We start from the raw sequence: 6,557 nt of genomic DNA, 5'->3' as shown, positions 1-6,557 counted from the left end.
GGTAACACTACCACACAAAGTTACAGACAGACAGGACACTAAACACAGAGGCAACACTAAAATACAACATCGTAAAAAAGTAGTCATTGAAATCCATATACAGTAGTCAGATATTGCAGGTGCAAACACCTACAGATGATTTCTTCAGCCTTTTTTTAAAAATGAGTTTAAAATCTGTAATGGGTATCAAACTGGTCAGCTTAAGTTCCTGCTGAAGTGTGTTCCAGGTCGAGGGAGCAGAGTATGATATGGCTTTTTTCCCTAGCACCGTGTGTACTGAGGGGACGGACAGAGTGATGTAATTTTGAGATTGTAGTCTATAGCTGTACTGTTTGTGTGATATGTAAGTGGATATGTAAAGGGGCAGCAGTCCAAGCATAGCGGTATAGATGAGTTTGTACCAGTGTAGTGATCTGCGCATTGATAATGATCCAGTTGACTAAAGAGTACAGCGTGCAATGGTGTGTGAGGGGTTTACAGTTGGTTATGAACCTCAGAGCCCCATGGTAGACAGCGTCCAGCAGATGAAGGGAGTGAGCTGAGGCGTTCATGTACACAACATCCCCGTAGTCCAAGAGCGGCAAAAATGTGGCAGCTACAAGCCGTTTCCTCGCACTTGTGGAGAAGCAGGCCTTATTTCTAAAAAAGAATCCCAGTTTTAAATGTCAATTTCCTGAAGAGATTGTCAATATGTGGTTTGAAGCAGAGATTTTCATCTAGTGATGCCTAAGTATCTGTAGGTGTTAACAGCTTCAATGGGGTTATGCTGTGCAGACATGATGCAGGGAAGAACAGTTGGTAACCTTTTCTTAATGGAAAACAACAGGACTTTTGTGTTATCTGAATTTAACACCAACCTAAGGTGGAACAAATGTGACTGAAAAGTGTCAAAAGCAGACTGCAGACGTTCAAATGCAAGGGCAACAGTGCAAACACAACAGTACACAACAGTATCATCTGCATACTGTATAGATGTACAGAGGCATCAATACTTTGACCCACATTATTTATATAAACAGTAAAAAGGGTCGGTCCCAAGACCGAACCTTGAGGAACACCTCTGGGCACATTAAGCACATGATTAAAACTTGAATGCTGGTGTGCTTTAATCAAGATTTCAATAAAAAGGTGGGTTTTATATTTTGTAATGAGAGAAGTGATGTAAATCAAGGAATAGCTCCAGTATGAACTCCTTTTTGGCCTCCATACAAGCCTTCACAACTAACTAGTCATCACTTTTGTCTTGGCTTCCTTCTATTTTTGCACCCTACACCCTGTTGTGAACTAAGCAAAGAGCAGCATTTTTTATATTCCTGTGTAGCAGTTGAAAGGATGTTTGACACATCATAGTGAGTATGAAGTGTCAGACATTATTACCCCAAAGTAGGCAGAGACACAACCAGGAGAGTGTCACCCCTCATCGGCTGACAGAGCGGAGCAAACTGTGAAATCATTTGTCTGATTTTCTGGCAGCCAGCAGCAGGACTCGGCAACAATAACAACCGGCCCTGTGGTCAAATCTCCACTGCTTGTTAATAATCCTTCATATTTCTGAATCTCTGCTTTCTGTGCTTTCTGCACTATGAGAAAAAAGTTTAAATCTGGAATCCTCTATTATTGCAAACATAGTAAATAACTCACATCCATCTTTATTGGCAGTATTCAACATTTACATTTTTGTTTGGAAAGCAAACAGATTATTCACGGGATTAGTTAATCCTTTGGTCTGTCAGATAGGAAAAATAAGTTTTGTAGTTAGTGTAGTCTCATTTGGGTTATTATTTGTGATCTGCATCATCTGTGCTCCTTTATACTTTGTGAGAAAAATAAATGAGAGAAAAACTCATGTTCAAAGAGGATTTGAGTAACGTCACGTTCTTCCCTCGCAAATATTTATTTTGGCAGAGCAGGAGGCTGGGTTTGTGATAATCCCCCAGCTCTTCAGTTTGTGGGTAGTAAGCAGGAGGTAAGTAGAGTGATTATAGTGCTTTTCAGCATGAGTGGGACCAAAAACAAAACAAAAAACAACAATGAAAAGCCAGCCCCCACACACGTCTGTGCTGAGAGCGGCCCTCCAGAGACACAGCGGTCAACAGTGCATGGGGCTTACCTGTCAAGATTCTCGTTGTGTCGAGAGTGCAGTGGAGAGGAAACTCATAGGTTTAAGAGAGCAAGAGATAAAAAAAGGCCAGTGACAGGAGCAAGTGTTTTAGTAAAACCTTTAGAACCCCAGGCTCAATCTCTTTTAAAAATGGCCCTTCAGGAAAATCAGCATGGCAGGGACTTCGGTAATGGAGAATTTGCCCTCGTCTTTACTCAGTCTAGTTGTCTCTTTTTTCCCCTGAAAATGGTCCCGATCATGCACCAGCAAAAATTGTTTCCCATTGCTTCAAATCATTTGAACATGCTGTCAAGGGCCTCTCCAGGAGATGATTTCACTTCTTCTCCCACCCCATTTACAAGCTGGTCTGAGAACACCGTATTTTAAAATCCATTTGCTTCACTACACGCCACCATGGCCCCAGCTTTACCCAGCGAGCCAACCTTGGTTTCCTCCTGGCTCTGGAGCCCACTGGCATGGCTTTGTTATGCCCGGTCTGAGCTGCATAAATAACAGTATCACTATCATATATCTCTCTACCTCTGTCCACCTGTTAAAGCAGCCAGTCACCTGTGTAATTCAACTATCGGGAGCCTGAGAGAAGCTGAAACAACAGGTGTTAAATTATTTGTAACAAAGTGAAAGAAAAGCAGCAAAATTGTCAATACAGACACATGCAACAGCAGGATAGAATGACCACTTTGTCTTCATTTTAATGTTTAATTTCAAGGGGTATTCAATTTCTATTTGCTTTTTACATATGCCAGCTTTCCTGCTTAATGCAAGTACTGTACAAAGGCTTTCCGAAAAAAAACTGATTGCATTTCCACTTCATGCACAAACTGGAAATGGGCATTAAACATACCTAGTGTATCATCAGGCTACAAATGTATGTGTTTCATCACTTTGTCTATCCACTCCCCATCCGTCTCATTACTAGATACGGAGACATGGTACCAAAGACGATCGCCGGGAAGATCTTCGGCTCCATCTGCTCCCTGAGCGGCGTGCTGGTTATCGCCCTGCCTGTCCCCGTCATCGTCTCCAACTTCAGTCGAATCTACCACCAGAACCAGAGAGCAGACAAACGCCGAGCTCAGAAGGTAACAATCAGGGTCTTTATTTCATCCCGTATACTTCAGCAGGGACAGTCGAGGTCTATGTGTGGTTAAATAAGTGTGTTTGTGTTGTAGCTGCTGGATACCTGCAATATTAACTAACCATGACGGGTGCAAACATTTTCTATTAACAAAAGACCAAAGTACAACCAGAGATTTTAGTAAGATAAGATTTTATGATGTCAATGCAAATGAATAAGAGTGTTGAGAGAAAACGCTGCATGAGTGGATACTTATGGTTAAGCCTGAAAACCCCCTTTAAGGTATTCTCTTTATATATTCAGTTCATTAAAAATAATGACAGAGGGTAGACAGGTCTTGATGACTGAGTTTTTTCATTAAAAGCAAAGATCGCACATTTTACATTCTTGAAAAAAAAGGTGATGGTGAATAGGATTGACCCCAATTATGAATTGTTCGTCTGCATTTCAAATAGCTCTCCTTCAACCTACATCTTCTCACATTTTTCTCGCCATCACACACACAAAGGACATTTGTTTGCCCTTCAGACCCACATTATTCAACATCCTTCCACACACACACACCCTCCTTATCACACACACACACTCCTTATCACACACACACACACACACACACACACACACACACACACACACACACACACACACACACACACACACACACACACACACACACACACACACACACACACAAAATTCAAGTACTAAATGTTAGCTATCCACTCACTACACTCACCCAGTGGGCTTGACCTTTCTACAGGGCTAGATAAGAGCGCTATTAAGTTAGAGAGCAGCTGCTGATAGCTAATTGAGGAGGGAAAAGTCTGTTGTGAATCCATAGTGATATAATAATCCTCTGTGGCTGGTTTGCCCATTAATACAGTTCTGTTTTGAATCAGCAGAAGTGTAAGGAGAAAGAAATTAGTTCAAACTCAGTGGAGGGAACTCCTTTACACATTTTTGATCCATGGATGTATAAAGAGAACTGGATACAGTCCAGTGGCGCATGAAGCCCAAACGGAGCGACTGTAGATCAGAAACTACTCAGATCATCAGCGGTCTTTTGCTTATAGAGTATGCAAACTTCAGTTTCCGGTAAGCCCCGTCTCCGATTTCCCGCTCTCGATTTAGTCAAATTAATGGAGAGGGAAAATAAATGTTAGCACATTTTACAACTTTTAAAACTCATGATTCAGATAAGGGCAAGTGTTCGTGTTGGGTAGTTTGTTTAACAAAAAATAAATATAAGAGGATTTACAGACATTTCTTTCCCAATGTAAGTCAACGGGAAGAAGTATTTTTGGTTCAATATGACCTCAAGGACTAGAACGGGAGTCTATTACCACTGTTTGTTCACTACGGCTACTGCGAAAATGTGCTTTAATGGCCGGCGCCGGGGAGTCATTCACACACCTACTTTTCATGGGAAGCTGCACTCTCAGAGGAAATAAATCAAAGAAGGTTAAGATAACATGAGGAAAAAGCTTATGAATAATGATAAATATTTACAGATGGTTTGACTACACCACTGCATGTTTGACAAAAACAAATATTGATGCACTTGAACAATGTAACTATTGTATTTTTGATGTAGTCAATGTCGTAGTAAGAACAATATTTTTTCTGTAAACCCCTAGAAAACAACAGAAGAATGTTGTACCTCACATTGCAATAAAGATTTCTACGTGATGTGTTAAGGCAGCTTTTAAAACCTTAAATTAGCAACCTCTTAATTGACTGTTAAATATTGTTTCGATATCGATATGTGTATATTAGCATGAATAGAACGGTTGCCTAGCAACAACTACTGACATCAGGAGGGAACAAATGGGCTGGAGGATAAAATCAACCTGTCTGAACACCATATCGGGATGATGTTGATTTGTCTGACTCATATTCTAAAAAATACTGTACTAGTATAGACATTCGAAGAACAACACTGGCCTGATGTGATTTGAAAACTAAATTAAGAATTACACGTATTCCTGGTCCTGCTCTTCTGTGACGTTTATAGATGGGGCAGTGAGTGGAAAAGACTTGATCAGCATTAGTAAACGTTGTCAGTCTGCAGATGGCAGGTGGAGTGTAGTATCTGTTTTCTGTAACAAAAAGTCTATGTATGCTAAAAGCAACAATGGTAAGAGCAGAGAGAACAAGATCAAAACAGAGAAGATGCAAGCTGTAAAATCAAAACAACAAGCTTTAAGATTATAAAGAGGTCAGAGAAACTGCATCTGATGGTAATTCTCTGTCCATCACTAGCATCAACGCATTACACATACATCTACAATGTTACTATTAGTATTATTAGTATTAGTATTATTAACTATATAGCTTATAGCTTCCTATATGGCCCCCGGAAAGTAAACTATACTTCTCTGGTGAATTGGATTGTTTTGGTGCAGGACTGGCTTTGCTGGATGGCTCTGTGTAATTGTTTGTCCTTCCCGTGTCTTGCCTATGCCCACTACTGTAAAACGGTTAGCAAGTCCCGAACACATTTACTGTGCACCTTAGGCTATTTCCATCCTCTAACGCAGAGAAAAACGACATTACATCCATATGTGCCCCTTGTTTTTCCAGTGTTTAAGAACACCAAGAGGAGGAAGAAACGTATAAAAGATTTGTTTAAAGTGGACCTATCATGCTATATTTGAAAAATATATTGTAGGGCCATACCTATATAAAACATGTCTGAAGTTTTTTTTTTCAAAATACCAAACAGATCACCCATTGTAGCCATGCCTCATATTGCTCAAACCCCTCTTTTGAAGCCCTGTTAGAGAAACGCAGATTTTGGGTCCTTAGCTTGAAAAAAATAAATAAGAGGAGGCTGCGCTAATGCCTGATCAGAATTCTACCGGAGATAAAGTTAAATTCGGTTGTGATAAAACGCCATCCTGTTTAAACCACATCAAAGATTATTTCTGAAATAGTATGGAGCTCAAATGCTTTTTCTCTTGCGGGTTTATCACAAGGTGAGTTCTTTTTTTATTTCCTGCTTTCTAAACACATGTGCTCTACAGTACATTGTGTTAGTGAGGCTTGCTAATGTAAACAAAGACGTCCAAACCACGTCAGGCACGGGTCTCGCATTATATATATACCGTAAAACCGCACCAATTCAAAAAATGGCGGTACGAGATACTCGGTGTGTATGCCTATGAAGAGTCGGTCTGCCATTAGACACTGCAAAGCGAGAGAGTTTCAACCGGGGTAAACATAGAAGTACGCGGTTACTCGTCGGAGAGTATCCTTATACTTACTCCGGGGCGGAGGGTGCGACCATAGGTCAAGAATAATATGAGTACCAGGTAGACGTTGAAACTGCAGCGCGCTGGGTCTTTCAACGGGATA

The sequence above is a fragment of the Notothenia coriiceps genome, unplaced genomic scaffold, assembly GCF_000735185.1.
Source record: "Notothenia coriiceps isolate Sejong01 unplaced genomic scaffold, NC01 NC01_scaffold00033423, whole genome shotgun sequence".
Taxonomy (NCBI): domain Eukaryota; kingdom Metazoa; phylum Chordata; class Actinopteri; order Perciformes; family Nototheniidae; genus Notothenia; species Notothenia coriiceps.
This window is presented reverse-complemented; position numbering follows the sequence as displayed.